The sequence below is a fragment of the Lepisosteus oculatus genome, chromosome 10 (assembly GCF_040954835.1).
Source record: "Lepisosteus oculatus isolate fLepOcu1 chromosome 10, fLepOcu1.hap2, whole genome shotgun sequence".
Taxonomy (NCBI): domain Eukaryota; kingdom Metazoa; phylum Chordata; class Actinopteri; order Semionotiformes; family Lepisosteidae; genus Lepisosteus; species Lepisosteus oculatus.
The window spans coordinates 25,062,293-25,077,190 of NC_090705.1; the positions used below are offsets into that span (position 1 = coordinate 25,062,293).

General features: G+C 36.7%; 1 protein-coding gene across 1 annotated transcript in view; it reads left to right on the forward strand.

Annotated features, from left to right (window-relative positions):
- Positions 1 to 3,424: 3,424 nt before the first annotated feature.
- The window catches only part of ikzf1 (IKAROS family zinc finger 1 (Ikaros)), a 67,876-nt gene continuing 56,402 nt past the window's right edge, over positions 3,425 to 14,898 (forward strand). The window contains exon 1 of the mRNA XM_069195024.1: positions 3,425 to 3,562. The gene's annotated coding sequence lies outside the window, so the exon portion shown is untranslated. The remainder of the gene's footprint in view (positions 3,563 to 14,898) is intronic.

Below are 14,898 nucleotides of genomic sequence, written 5' to 3' on the forward strand. Positions count from 1 at the left end.
CATTCCCCAGGCCGACACTGCTGAAACAAGGTTCCAGTCCCTATACAGACAACACTGGCCATCACATGACTGTCTCTGAGGGTGTGAAAATTGGCCGGAGAAGCAAAGTTTCTGAGCTCTGCAGTGTCTTTTAAACCAGGACCAAGACAGGTGATAATTGGTTGAAAGTTTAGTGGGCATTTCAGACCCACATGGGATTACCACGTCCTGCAGGTTCCTGAATGGTTGGTCAAGGTGAGAGATGAGTAACAATGATCTTTGACATCTAGGACCACAATCCAGATGTTCTCAAGAATCTCACAGACAGATAGGCACCAAGAATGGCCATTGATCATGATAACCAAGCATGGCTGGGCACATCCCCATTTGGGAGCTGCTTCTTATCTGCGAGAAAAAACCTTAAATCAGAACTGCATGAATAGCTTCTTTGTGGCTGCACCACAGAGATGAGAGAGAGATGGGGCCTCATTTAGGAAAGCACAACAATGCTTAATTCTGACTTATTAATAAGCATTGCCATACAGTTTGAAGCAATGAACGTTGTGCCTGTGAGGAAACCACACCTCCTCCTGATGATCAGGTGCTTTGCCTGTTCACAGCTGATGTGAGGAGGACACAAAGTTAATTCACGTAAGACTGCTGGACCTGATAATATACTGTACCTTGTCGTGTGCTCAAGGAATGTGCAGAACAGCTGGCTGACGTCCTCACAGATATCTTTAATATCTCCTCATGCCAGGTGGTCATCCTCATATGCTTCAAATCCACCAATATTATACCAGTCCCGAAGAAGTCAACAATGTCCTGCCTCAATGATTACTGCCCTATGGCACTCACACCAATTATCATGAAGTGTTTCATGAGAGGCCAGTCATGAGCCACATAAAGTCCAGACTCCCTACCTCTCTGGATCCCCTTCAGTTTGCATACTGCCTCAACCGGTCTACTGATGATGCCGTATCTCTTGCCCTTCACCTGGCCCCGTCCCCACCTTGATAAGAACGACTCTTATGTAAGAATGCTTTTCATTGACTTCAGTTCAGCATTTAATACAATCATCCCCCAGAAGGTGATAGAAAAATGAAGCTTGCTGAACCTCAACAACTCTCTCTGTAACTGGATTCTGGACTTATTGACCGAGAGACCTCAGACAGTCCGGATTTGTAATAACATCTCCAGCACCATCACAATGAGCACTGTGTGCTCAGCCCACTGCTGTTCACATTGATGACTCATGACTGTTCTGCCAAGCACAGTTCAAATTACATCATCATGTTTGTCAATGACGACAGTGGTGGGCCTCATTAGCAGCAATGATGAGTCACCATACAGAGAGGAGGTGGAGCAACTTGTGGACTGGTGCACAAACAACAACATATCTCTTAATGTAAATATCACAAAGATAGAGATAATCATTGATTTCAGGAGGGCCCGTGCTGATCACTCCCCACTGCACATCAACGGATCCCCTGTAGAGACAGTTAGAAGCATTAAGTTTATTTGTGTATACATTACAGATGACTTCACTTAGTCCCTTAATACCACCTTCCTAGACAAAGAAAGCACAGCAGCGTCTCTATTTCCTGCAGGGACTGAGGAGGGCAAACCTTCCCCTGCCCATTCTTACCACGTCTACAGAAACACCATTAAGAGCACCATGATCAGCTATATTATTATTTGGTTTGGGAACTGCAACGCTTCAGACCACAAGACCCTGCAACAAATTGTGCAAACAGCTGAAAACATAATTGGAGCCTCCCTCCCTTCCATTTCTGATGCCTATCACAAACGCTGCTTACACAGGGCCTCCAGTATAGTAGATGACCCCTCCCATAAACTCTCTGCCCTCCTACCATCTGGAAAAAGATATCACAGTATACACACTAGCTCCGCCAGACTCTGTAACAGCTTTTTCCCGCAGGCTGTCAGGCTCCTCGACACCCTGGAATCTACTGGCACCCACCCCAATTCCAGAAACAGGGTTTAAATCCCCCCAGTGTGTTGTGTATATTGTATGATTTATTTGCCTTAGTAATTTGCACTATTTGCACTTTGCACTATGTGTATCCTGTCTACAATGTCTATGTCAGTGTCTTGTCTGTATTTTGCACCATGGACCAGGAGGAATGATATTTCATTCCACTGTATACTGTACGTGTATATACATGTAGCTGGAATGACAAATAAATGTGAACTTGAACCTAAAAATAACAATTATACTTTGCTGTTAGATTTTCTTCTCCTCTACTACAGACATTGTCAGGTATTATAAATGCATCCACAACATTTTTATAAACGGGCAACATTTGGCTGTTATCACAAGCTTTTGATAAAATAAAACCTCCACAAAATATAAAGGGAATTCCTGCAGAATATGGTTAAATGATAAAGACCTTTACAATGACAATGGTCAACATAACATGAGCCAAATCTTTCATATCTGAGGCCCTAAATTAAAACCCTGCTCTTCAGTTCCCTGCTCTCAGTTTTTGACCATAATGAATTTCAGATCACATAAAAACCCATGTACTTGTTATACCATGTATAAGAAGATATAACAAGATTAGACACAGATTATGAACACCGCAGTGTCTGCAGTAGCTATATCTGGTATGGCAATAGAAAATATCAGGTTCCTTTTCTACTGTACTTTAACAAGCTATTGGTCAAAAATGAACGTTATCTCCACCATGTTTGATACCACTGTTGTCAAACTAAATAATAATAACATTTCCCTCAGAATAGAAAAGAATTAATCATAATGTTATATTATGCCTCCAATGGTGAAAAGGAGAACTACTGTACAGGCATCAATAACAACCTCTTCCAATTAACAGCAACAACTTTTTCTGAAAATCTTGTATCTCACACTTTGAGTCACATTTTACAGGAGTTTGACTCATCCAAGCAAATCAAACAGCAGCATTGTGTGACTGTTCAGCATTAAAGTAATATTAAGCAAAACAACAGTAAGATCAATAACAGAATGGTTACAGAGGAATTCATTATAATAATTCTGTTTTTGCATAAGTAAAGCAAGTTCTGCTGAACTTTGTATTTTTTCAAAAATACTATTTTTGTATTCGCTGTATTGCTGACACATTTTAATGATATAAACTGAAATCTAAGTAAAATAGACCCATAGAGAGTTTTGATGCTTACTGTATCACTCCACGCATGCTTTAAGGCAAGTAATCAAATTTTAAATACTGATTGTTTTTGGTAATTGTAACTCAGAAGGGTTCTTAACAAAATTGTGTGAGGATGACATCAGACAAGTCACTTTCAGATGTCCCAATTCATCATTCTAACCCTATTGCTCACAAACTATAAAGACCATAAGAACAGAAAGCCTCTCTTTACACATTCATATCACACATGAAGCATCTATAATGCAATGTCTTCCAGAATCACTTCCCTTTCTGCCATGGATCTTCATATGCTGTTTTGATGATTTTCCTTTTCAGACTCGAGCAAGAGTTTCCTGCCAGTATATCTTCTCCTTGAACCATCTCACCACCCCAGTCACCTGCTTCTCACTCTCAACTGGCTTTACCACCAGGTCAGTTTCCCTGCCTTACTTAAAACTGTGATCAGATCCATTCATTTACTTCCTCCACAGTTGCTCTCACTTAGGACTTCTCCTTCTTTATGGACATCTCCCTAAACCTCCTAACACCATGATAGTTGTTCCGCCTCCGGGCCCCCACTGTCACTTTGGGAACAAATAAAGCAAGGTGCAATCATCTTGTCCATCTCATCTTGTTAGTCTTATCAAGCTCAGGCTCAGCACATATAGCCCCTGGAGCCTTTCCCCAGCCCACTCCACCTCACATTCCCCCAAATGACTATTGGTTCACCTCTCAACCCTGTTCAGATTTTCTAAATTACTACCCCACTCTGTATTTTTCACTCACTGTGTTTCTGAACAGCCATTCTTCTGTTTTTTTCAACCTATGACCCCAAGTCCATAGACTCCTCCCTTATGACAGTAATCAACAATGGCTTTATGATTAGACACTTCAATTTGCCTTTATTTCCCCATTTTACTGTATTAGCACCATCAGACAGAAAAGGTGTCTTTATTATCCCCAGGAGGCAGCAGAAACGATGAAAACACACAAATAAATAATATACACATGCACAAAAGAATAATCTGTTGAGCAAGGTTATGGCCACAGGTCTAAGTAAGAACTTAAACATGTTTGTTTTTAGATTGGGAAATCTAAATGGAATATCCTTTACTCAAGATATGTTACTGTTAATCGTGGGATAGGGCCAAAAGACAGCACCAATGACTTTCTGACATAGTGTGACAATACTCCCCAGTTTGTTCTTACTACTCAGATTCATGTTCTCAAGCCACAAGATCAGGTCAGAAATTGAAGCAGATTCAATAAAAGACTGATAAAACACAATCAACCTTAAAATGTTTGAGCTTCCTTAAGGAAAATAGATGTTGTTGACCTTTATTTAAAAAATAGAATCACCATTTGCCTAAAAAATTAACTTCCAGTCCAGAAAATCCTACATATTTTTTTAATATATATATGTATGTATTTAGATATTTATCTACCATTTGTTGAGTGGTAGTCTGAGGGTTGTTCCTCAAATCAATTCACATGTCTTTGAACTTAAAGACATTTAACTTTAATTAGTTTTGTTCACAGCATGTGGCAAACTCATCTACAACTGGCCGATGGCCCCACTCATCTGCTTGCAACAAACTAAAATAACAAATCTGCAAATTTAATAATGTGTCTTGTGTAGTAATAACAATCATTTGTATACATAATAAAGAGTTAGGGAGACAATATACACCCTTGGGGAAACCAGTATCAATTCTGCTCTTGATAAGCATTCTCTCATCCATTGCTCATCTTGATTCGATTACATTCTGTGATGTGGTAGTTGGTAAAAACAAATCCCAATTTGCCAAAATAAGGATTTTGGCAATCCCAGAGGTAGTGCCAACATATATTCCATTATACATATTTGTACTTGGAGATATTTGGAGAAAACCTTTATTTTATTTTATGCTATTGTCTGGTCAACCTGTGGAGCTATACCATCGGTAGATTAATAGACTAATTAACCAGGAAGAAGGCATAATGTCAAAAAGTTTACCTTAAATGGATTTTTCCTACAAGCAATCTCTAAAAATATGTATATTTAAATGTCATTAAATGTCTGTATATTGCTATATTCTAGCCATCTATTTTGTGGCCAGGTGTCTGGACTTCAGACAAACAGGTCTCACTTTACCTAAGCATTTTGTAAACATTCCTCAAACACATTTAATTCTTGGGTGTCGTTATTGGATAGAAGTAATGAGGTGTTTTAATCTGTTGGATGTCAAGCTCTATCAATGGTGAAAATAAAGATAAATTCAGGGTATGTGCCCCCTCTCAAGTGGACCTCTCAAGTCCGGTGGACTTTGTGGCACTGGAATGTTGTTGAAAGTTGGATGTGTGATGGTCACACCAAGACTGCCCACACTTTACAGAGCTTACTGAATAATGCCAACCAGACTGCATAGTGCAGGCCATGAGAGCTCATCTGCTTCCATTTCTGCAGGCTCATCCTGATGTGACAACATTCCAGCAAGACATGTTGCTCGTGTAAGAATGGCTTTATTTCAAGATGAGATTTTGGCAAGCTGTGAAATTCAAACTAAAATTGAATCACATTGAACATTTATATTTCTTATAATAGTATTGCCACATGTTACAAGCCTGCTCTTTTCATAACAGTCCCTATGCTGATCAGACCTGTTGATAAGAGTCACCATAATGAATTGACCTATTGTAATTAAAGGGTAGTGGGACTACAAATCAAGCAATACAGCCATATGGTTGAAGCCGATACCCTGGCTCCTTTCAAAACACAACCTTAAAATAGTTTAGCTGTTTTTCTAAGTAATATGCAGGATTACATTTAGAAGACATTTTGAATGTATTTCCAAATAAAATAACTGAAGTCTGTGAGTAATGTCCTTCAGTCAAACAGAGAATACACACCTGTTGATTTTGTTCTGTGGTGGTAACATTTATACAAAAGTGACCCATAGAGAAATCAGATCATTTTCTAAGACCTCTTTCCTTAACACAGACTAGAATAAATATCCCCTTTGTGCTGCAGACTATTTATGATTCTTTCTTTGCTCAATTTGAGGCAGGCATTGCATTTTAATTTCCCTAAAGTTTAAATTTCCAGTCAGCACCTATTGTATTGGCAGTCACAGTGTTTGATTTAATTTCATGTAAATATTCCACCAGAAAATAATAGCAAAAGAGACTCTTGATTTAAAATAACTGAAGGCATGTTGATGAAAATTGCAAAGCCACTGGCCTGTAGCATCTTGCAGTGTTAGTGGATATTACGTTTTATTTGAAGAATGGAGTACAGAGCCGTGCAGGAGTAAAGCCCACTCCATCAGAAGCAGGAATTAAAACAAAATGGCATTCTATACAAGCGCTGTGGCAGTGCTTTGGGTGACTTTCCTATGTAACTCAAAGTGTTGCCTAGTGTTTATAAAACTTATTGGTTACCACATAGAGCATGTTTATTTAATCCTCCAAAGTAGTTTCCATTACATTGGAAATATTTTTATTGACTATGTTGGATTAGAGAGAACATACAATCTAAACACTGTGGTAATTATGTTTTTCTTAGCTAAGTGCTAATTATAGTATACAGTAAGTACATTAAAAAAAACCTTAATCCTTACAATTAATACAAACTTTTTCATACTTCTTTTAACTTGATCAGTCAGGTTTTCTTTTAGCACTGTTCAACACTGGTCAGTACAGCAGATAACAGAAAATTCACTTCTGTCTGTTTGTGATAGGCTCTGACTTGGTTTTTGACAATATGACTCATACTTTCACTTTTGGCTTGATATGTTTTTATAAAGCTTCTTTATATTAGTTGGGATCATTTCCTGTTTCTAGTGTAATATTGACAAAAATACAAAAAGCAATGGGATTGCAACATTTTCCATAATTTGGTCTTTGTCAATTGAATCATCCAGTCTGAAAATACAATGTGTTTCCAACTCCTCTTTTCAATTCAATTTCCCACTGAATTCCATATGGGCAGTCCTGGATTATATGTCTACCTTAAATGCAGCATCTTCACCTTGTCCAACCTTTTTCAGGGTGGGCACTTGTCTCCTGGGCCAAACCAATATCAAATGGGGTTACATTTGTTTACTTCTTTCACTTTTGGTTGGGGCAAGTATCAGAAGAATCACCCTGGTTCTCAAAAAGTTACCATGAATACATTTTTTGGATAATTGAAAACATTAAACCTAGCATCATACAAATGAAGGTAAAGACATTGGTTTATACTGAAATTAGTGAAGCATTGGGGCCGATGTAAGACATCAAGTTGTTTTTTAATAGAAAAGTCCATGAAAGTGTGATTTCATTAACAGAAAACATACAGTACTGTAATGTTTAAGCAAGCCAATCCTACCTGGAAATTAATGGATGTCAGATAACGTTTGACATGAGGTACATTGATTGACAAACAGTGTTATGTAATGTGACCGCATATCTGGTCGCTTATTATTTTTCCTTAATGTTGTTTTTCAAATCCAATAGACGGATGAATGTATTGTAAGTAGCAAATGATGTTTAATTTATTTCACCACTGATCTGGTGTAAAGACATTATATACAGTACAAATTTTTAGAAAACCTGCAATGATAGCAGTCCAGGTTTAAAAAAAAACTAACTTCAAGGTACGTTCTCAAGGCTTTCTAATTTGGAATAATGCATATTACATCTTTACGTTCTAATACCTCAAGTTGCTAATGCCCCATTCTCAGGGACAGCGAGATTTGTAAATTGAGGCAGATTCTATTTTAGAATTCAGATTTCAGATTCAGATTGTCAGATGTCAGTAAAATAAATTAACCTTAAGCATACTGTATGTTATGAGTTGCGTACGTAACAAGTCTATAAACATAATATAACAGTAAAATAAAAATCCTGATTATCAGATCAAATCTGTATAGACAGTACGTATATTGTGATCCTGTATAAATCCAGAAATAAATCACTCAAATATGTCAACTTCAAATAATAAAACTTGGAAAAGACTAGATGGAACATATGCTGGTTTTTTTTCTTGCTGCCAATCTGCAGCTTGTGGATATACTGTCAAATCAAACCTTTACATTAGTTATGTTACAAAAAACCACCATACATACAGTGAGATCATAAGAAAGATTACAAATGAGAGAAGAAGGCCATTCATCCCATTTGTCTGGTTGCTTTTAGCTAATTGAGCTGAAGGTTTCATCAAGCTGTTTTGTTTGAAAGAAGCCAAATAAAATTCCAGATTCCCCCAATTGTTTATGTAATAAAATGTTTCCTGGTCTCAGTTTTAATTGTACTTCTCAGTAACTTCCACTGATGTCCTCTAATCTATAAAGGTTCAATTATTTTAGCATGGCAGTGTAGAATATTCCAGTAAAACATCTGGTTGCCCTTTTCTGAACTGATTCCAGAGCAGCAATGTTGTCCACAATGGCGTCCAAAATGTTACATAATAGATCTTACTAGTGCAGTGTACAATTTTAACTTAGCAATTTTTTTGTTTGAATTTATCTCTTTTAAATATATATCATATAGCTCTCTTTGTCTTCTCTTTTTGCTTCCTCATAATATGTGGAAGATAAAAATAATGTCAAAATAAACACCTAGATCTTAATTTTAAGATCAATGTTTTCCATGTTACTTTTGTACAGTAGCTTATGTTTTACTTACTGTAGGTATATGCGTGCAATACTCTGTACATATCATCTGCCAGATGTTCATGCACACTTGAAGTATGTCTTTTTAGACTATTTCCTTTGCACCTTCTACAGCAATTGCTAATCTTCCTGTTTTGGTAAAATCTGCAACGTTTAACTAGTTTCAGAATAATATTAGAATCAAAATCATTTATATAAATTAGGAAGACCAGAGATCTTACAGATACAGATCCTTGTGGTTCACAAATAATTACAAAATCACAATGCTTATAACTTGCATTGGAGATACTGTATATGTGATTTATAATTGTCCATTGCTAAGTGCTGTGGAAGTATGGAAAAAGTTTCCCAGACAAGTTGATGAAGCTGATACCCTGGTTTCTTTCAATTAACAACCATGAATTGAATCCTCTCATTGTTCTTATGTTATTAATTCATATAGTTCTATGCTACATCTTCTATCCATTTTTTAAGCATTTTATCCTTCACTGGGTTGCTGAGGAGCCAGAGCCAACCCCAGCAAGCTGCAGTTGCACGGTAGGAGACACCCTGGATGGGGATGTCTGCTTTTGCTTCATAGCAGACAAAGCAGGACTCGCCCAAAATCTCCCTAGATATGTTGGAGTTCAGGATTTCTTGACACTGACTCAAGGATGCAAAATGATATAATTCTCACAATATTTTGCGGCGCACATGCTATCTCAATATGAGCTTCATAATTTTTACCCCAAACACAACACTGATGAGCATGTCCTAAAAGCTCAATTTTCATTTCAATCAACTATTATTACAGTTATTAAATTACATTATTTCATATGTCATTCAAATACATTTTTGGCAGGTTGGAGTCGTCTCCAATATTCCATACTTTTGCCTTTGAATTTAAATTTGCCTCCGTCATGTCTTGTTTCTTATCTTGTGGTGGTAAGCCACACTTGTGGCAGGGTCGACACCATATTATACCAATAACAATTATGATTAAGTTATTATTATTATTAAATTGAGCAATGTAATGCATAAGAAAATTATATTTATTAGGCATTATGGGTTCGCATTTAAAAAATTTACACTTAATGAATAAAAAACTCAGCAAGGAAGAGATGCATAAATCTGCATTTAAAAATTAATATTGTATTGCTTCTGAATTTGCTGCTTCTTCTCCATAGTCTGTTCCCTTGCTTTATTTTAATGGGGAGAAAACAAGGAAAGCAATGGCATCTCCTTGTGCCTGTGTCTTTTTTTGGGTTTGTCCCAGATCAGACAAATGATGCACCATCAGGGGCTACCTCAAAGGGTAGCCAGTATTGTCTGTGTATTTGCTTGAGTTGTCCTGATATTTTTGTGATTAATATAAGCTTCCAATTATCCAAAACTGATTCGAAAATGCTATTCCCTTGACCACACTTGACTGGAAGACAAAGAAAAGGGAGGAGAAAATCACCTTGTCCTTAACTTCATTAAAATTTAATTTCAAGAACTTCCCCCCAATTTGAACTTATGTCTGACAAGTTAAAATGAGTTTTGAGAGGAGGTTTTGGAAACATCACCTCAAGCTGCAGCTCTTAACTTTGTCGTGGTGACAAATAGCTTTCTTTAAAGCTTTTCTCTATATGCATATCATGAGAAAATAGCCTCTCTTTGAAAGTGTCCTTACAGACAAGATCTAAAGTATATCTTAATTTAAATCTAAGAGTCTTGTCTATCTATTATATTTTATACAGTAAACTGCAGAAGGGTCCCAGAACTTTTGTGTGTTCTTAGTTTCAATATCACTAATAACAACTGGTTCAGAAAAAAAGAACACTATTGGTTTCATGAAGTAAAACCTGCTAATTGTGCATTTTAAGCCAATACTGTGACTTACCTAAATGTGCCAGGTGGAAATTCCAAACTGACTCAAATACATTTTTCTGACAAATGGAATTGATGCCATTAGTCATTGATCTTAGTTGGCTAAGTTGAAATTTCAGTTTTAGTGGGAAAGGTCTGACACATTATTTCTATTGGTCCAATCTATCATTTTCAATTGGAATCTTAATATGCAAATACTTTCCATATTAAGATTGGTAAAACTTAAAATTCTAATATTTTTATTTATAATCTTAAATTTCACTGACAACCTATTGTCAAATTTCAAGTAGGTCATTTCATCTACTCAGTCACAAAACCTATTATAAGAAAACCTGAGGCTGCATTGAAAATAATTTTAACTGACATATGTTGCTATGAGACATACAGTGTGTGTCAGCATTACATATAGTAGTTCAGGTGGGTAGCTGCGTCAGCATGCGTAGGCTGCAAAGGAACAAGTAATAGGTTTATTCCATGCTGAAAAGAAAAGAAAGAAAACACAACGTTTTGGCCATGGAGCCTTCTTCAGGTGCAAGAAAGACAGGGCAGTAAGCAAAAGTAATGTAGTGGGAAAACAAAAGCTGGAGAGAGGAGGGGCAGGAGGCAGAAGCAGGGGATAGACAGAGTGGCCAATCAGGTGGTGTGAAGTCAGGATAGGTGAAGAGAGGTGTGAAATGAAACCTACAATGAATAGAGAGAATTAAGAAGAAAATTAGTCTGTCGTTGAGAGAAGGGGAAAGGCGTTATCCTTGCTGTAGGATAATTTTAGTTTCTGTAGTCTTTCTGATGTAGGAGTAAGGAAAACTGTCTTTGAGAACACAGCCAGAGAGATTAGTGTGATCATATCCATCAGAGGTGGAATAAGAAACAATAGGCTTGGAGAAATCTTTAATCTGCACAACCCTAACATGTTCTCTGAAGCGGTCTCCGAGTCTCCTTCCTGTTTCCCCAATGTAGATGGCTGGCCATTTATTGCAACAGATACAGTAAATAAGGTTGCTGGAGGTACAAGATGTCATCTGAGTGATCCGGAATTGTCCTGAGGGGCCTTGAATGAGTGTGATGTTAGATGTGTACTTGCAGGTGATACAGTGAGCTCTGTTGCAAGGGAAAGTGCCTGGTGTGGATGGTTGCCGAGGGCGGTCAAGGGAGCATTACATATATGCTGTTCATATGCATATTAAAAGCTTTGTACTGTATAGATTTATAATCCATACCTAGTTTCATATTTGTATCACCATCTTTTGATGAGTAATGCAGCTCTTCCATTTCCTGAGTCATTAAATAGTGGAATTTTTAATCTGATTAATGAAGGTTCCCCAGATGTTTGGGCAAGAAAGGATGTAATGGGAAGCACTTTATAGAAGATTTTCTTGTATAGGTAAAGTAGATTAACCACGGTAGAGAAGCAACTGAAAATGTTCCCAGGTGTTCATGACCGTCCAATGCCGATCCCAAAATCTCTCATAGAAAGCAAGATGATCTCTGATTTAAACTGTAAATATACTATTAAAAGGTTCTTCAAGTAAGATACTGTATGATTAGTGTGGACTCCAACAAAGAATTCCTGGCATTTTTCAATGCTGGTATCAAATAGTATGCAGTGTCTCACTACTATTGAGACATGGGTTTTACTCCTCACACCCTGAGATCAAGACTGTATGAATGCAATGGAAGCTGCTGACATTTACCTTTCCCATAGGAGTGCAACACTATAGTCTGTTATCTGTCAGTATAACTGTTGTAAGCATCTTCTGGGAATCAAAAGGGTATTGCTAATCAATTTCATGCCACAATGAACTTTAATCACTGGTCAATAGTGCCATAACCTAGTGGGTTCTTTTGCATAAAGTTATATGAAAGTAAAATGCATCAATTTATGGTTTGCAAGGCTAAAGCTGCACAGGCTGTTTCTTTGTCCGTGTAGGTTTGAACAGTTGAATCATCCACTCTACGGCCCACACTTAGCCTGGAGTGACTAATATTTGTTCCAGTATCCATGTGCTCTGCACCATGTGATTGAACCACTCAGGAGACCGACATGTTACACGATTGGTCTTGAAATGGTTTGGTTTTAATGGAGCTGTGAGAACAGATATATTACCAGGGAATTGGTTGTTTGAAGAATAACTGGGTTAAGTGTATTGAAACGATGACTGATTGCCCTGAGAAACAGTCGAGAAATGTTTTATTCCCATATATTGTATCTGAGTTGCAAAATAATTTGAATACCTCATATCTATAAATAGCTATTCATCTTATGTGTTGATTAATAATGATTCTTCCAATGATATAATATAACATAGAAACACTCCTTTTTTTCCTAAATTATTTTAAATGTTTAGGTTATACTGTTATAAAATAATTAAATGAATACTTATTAATATGATGGTTTGTAAAATTGATGTTTTTTGTCACAGCCCTTTCATTTCCCAGGTGTTGGCTGGACAATATATCTTCTAATAGATTACTATGTTGATTTATCTGACCACAGAAATAAACAGCAGTTGAAGACTTCATGCTCAATTTTGTATTACAATTGTTGCAAGCCATGCATTTTGACTGCTGCACTGTAAAAAATCTCTTAGTTTCATTTTTGGCTTATTCAAGAACTGAAATAAAAATGGAATTCCTTTAATATACTGTAGAAAAGGTTGTGCGTGATCACTGCAATCCAATGTTAGAAGCTGAGGACAATTCACTGAAAACCCAAAACTGAAATCTGCTGGCTCATTTACAGTAATTAATGTACAGTTTTACTGGTAGAAAAGACTGAAATGGAGGGGCCAACCCTCACACCCCACCACCACTGTCATTCCATCACATAACAAGACCAAATTCAAAACTTTATTGCAAGTATGGTTCTGACTACTTGAGTAGGAGTTTTTTTCCATTTAACAAAGTGGACTCAGAAGAACTCATACATAAAATTAGTTGCTATATTACTGTGAAACTTATCTATGCATTTAAGGAGATGAATCAAAGATATTTAAATACTTATTTTCATCTAGTGCTGCAAAAGTGAGAAAGCATTTCTGCTTCTGTGCTTGGCTCATACAGTAGATACTGTTCATCATTTCTTACCGGGAGCTAAATTAATTCAAATCCATTCAATTTAATTAAATCAAATGGAATCAAAACAAATCCATGTAAGACGTGGCCTTCTTAAATACTGTGAGAACAGACCATCCTCTTTTGAATTCACCAGAGAACAGGAACCTGGAACACAAGAGCTGCAGAGGAGGTGTGTAACTGTCGAATAAGACAAAGTTGGGCTTCCTAGATTCCAGTTAAGTTATTGATTGATAGGGAAACTTTGCCTCTTTCATTGTACTATTCATGTATTGCCAAAACAATGCAGTTTCCAAACTGTCCTTGTCTTTTTCAGAGTGATTTTGCTACTGGAAAACACATTTTAAAAACCAGATAGACAAGCTTCTTGAAAGCTACAAACTTGAGGGAAACCTCATGAAAGTATATTCTAACATGACCTGACATTAATATTGTATATAATTTTAATGAGCTTTTTCAGTGTACAATTAAGCATTCTTTGAAGCTAATACACAAAATCATTTTTCTCCATCTTATGTCTGTAATCTCTATTCTTTGAAATGGACTGCATCCCATTAGTGAATCTTTCATTTAAAGCAGATACACTAACACAATAGTTGATTTGCAAATGATCTTTGAGAGTTTTCAATGCAGCTTACCACACGTACATTTAATTTTACTCAATCATCTTAATTTTTTGTAATCATTTTTCTATAAAGAGGGTAAATGTCAAGCATGCCTGACTCCTTGCCGGTGATACATCCATCCCAGCAGATAATTACCATAAGGAAATTGATGCTTTAGTGTGCAAGGGAAAATTTAATTTACTCTGACATCCCAGAGCATAATGCATTCCTAAAGAAAGTGGGATTCAGAGCCTCAGAAATTAAATTTGACTATTTAACGTGATTACCAATGTTGAACGTCTTTGACTTATTTAACTGTTTAATCTAATTATGGCATACATGTTGTTTAAGCTCTTAAGTCATATTTGAATGCTGCTTAAAGATGCATGAAATGGGAAACAGGCAGCACCTTTTGTTCATCAGTCTACATATTTTTTTGCTCTATACTGATATTAGATGAGCCAATTTAGTTAATACTTTTAATTATGGGACCATTCCTCACATTTTACAGTGGACTGTGTGAAATTATAAAGCCTTTTGAATCTTGCATTTGAATGTAAAAATTTACACAATATATCCCAGACTTTTAAAGATTATTCTATGCTG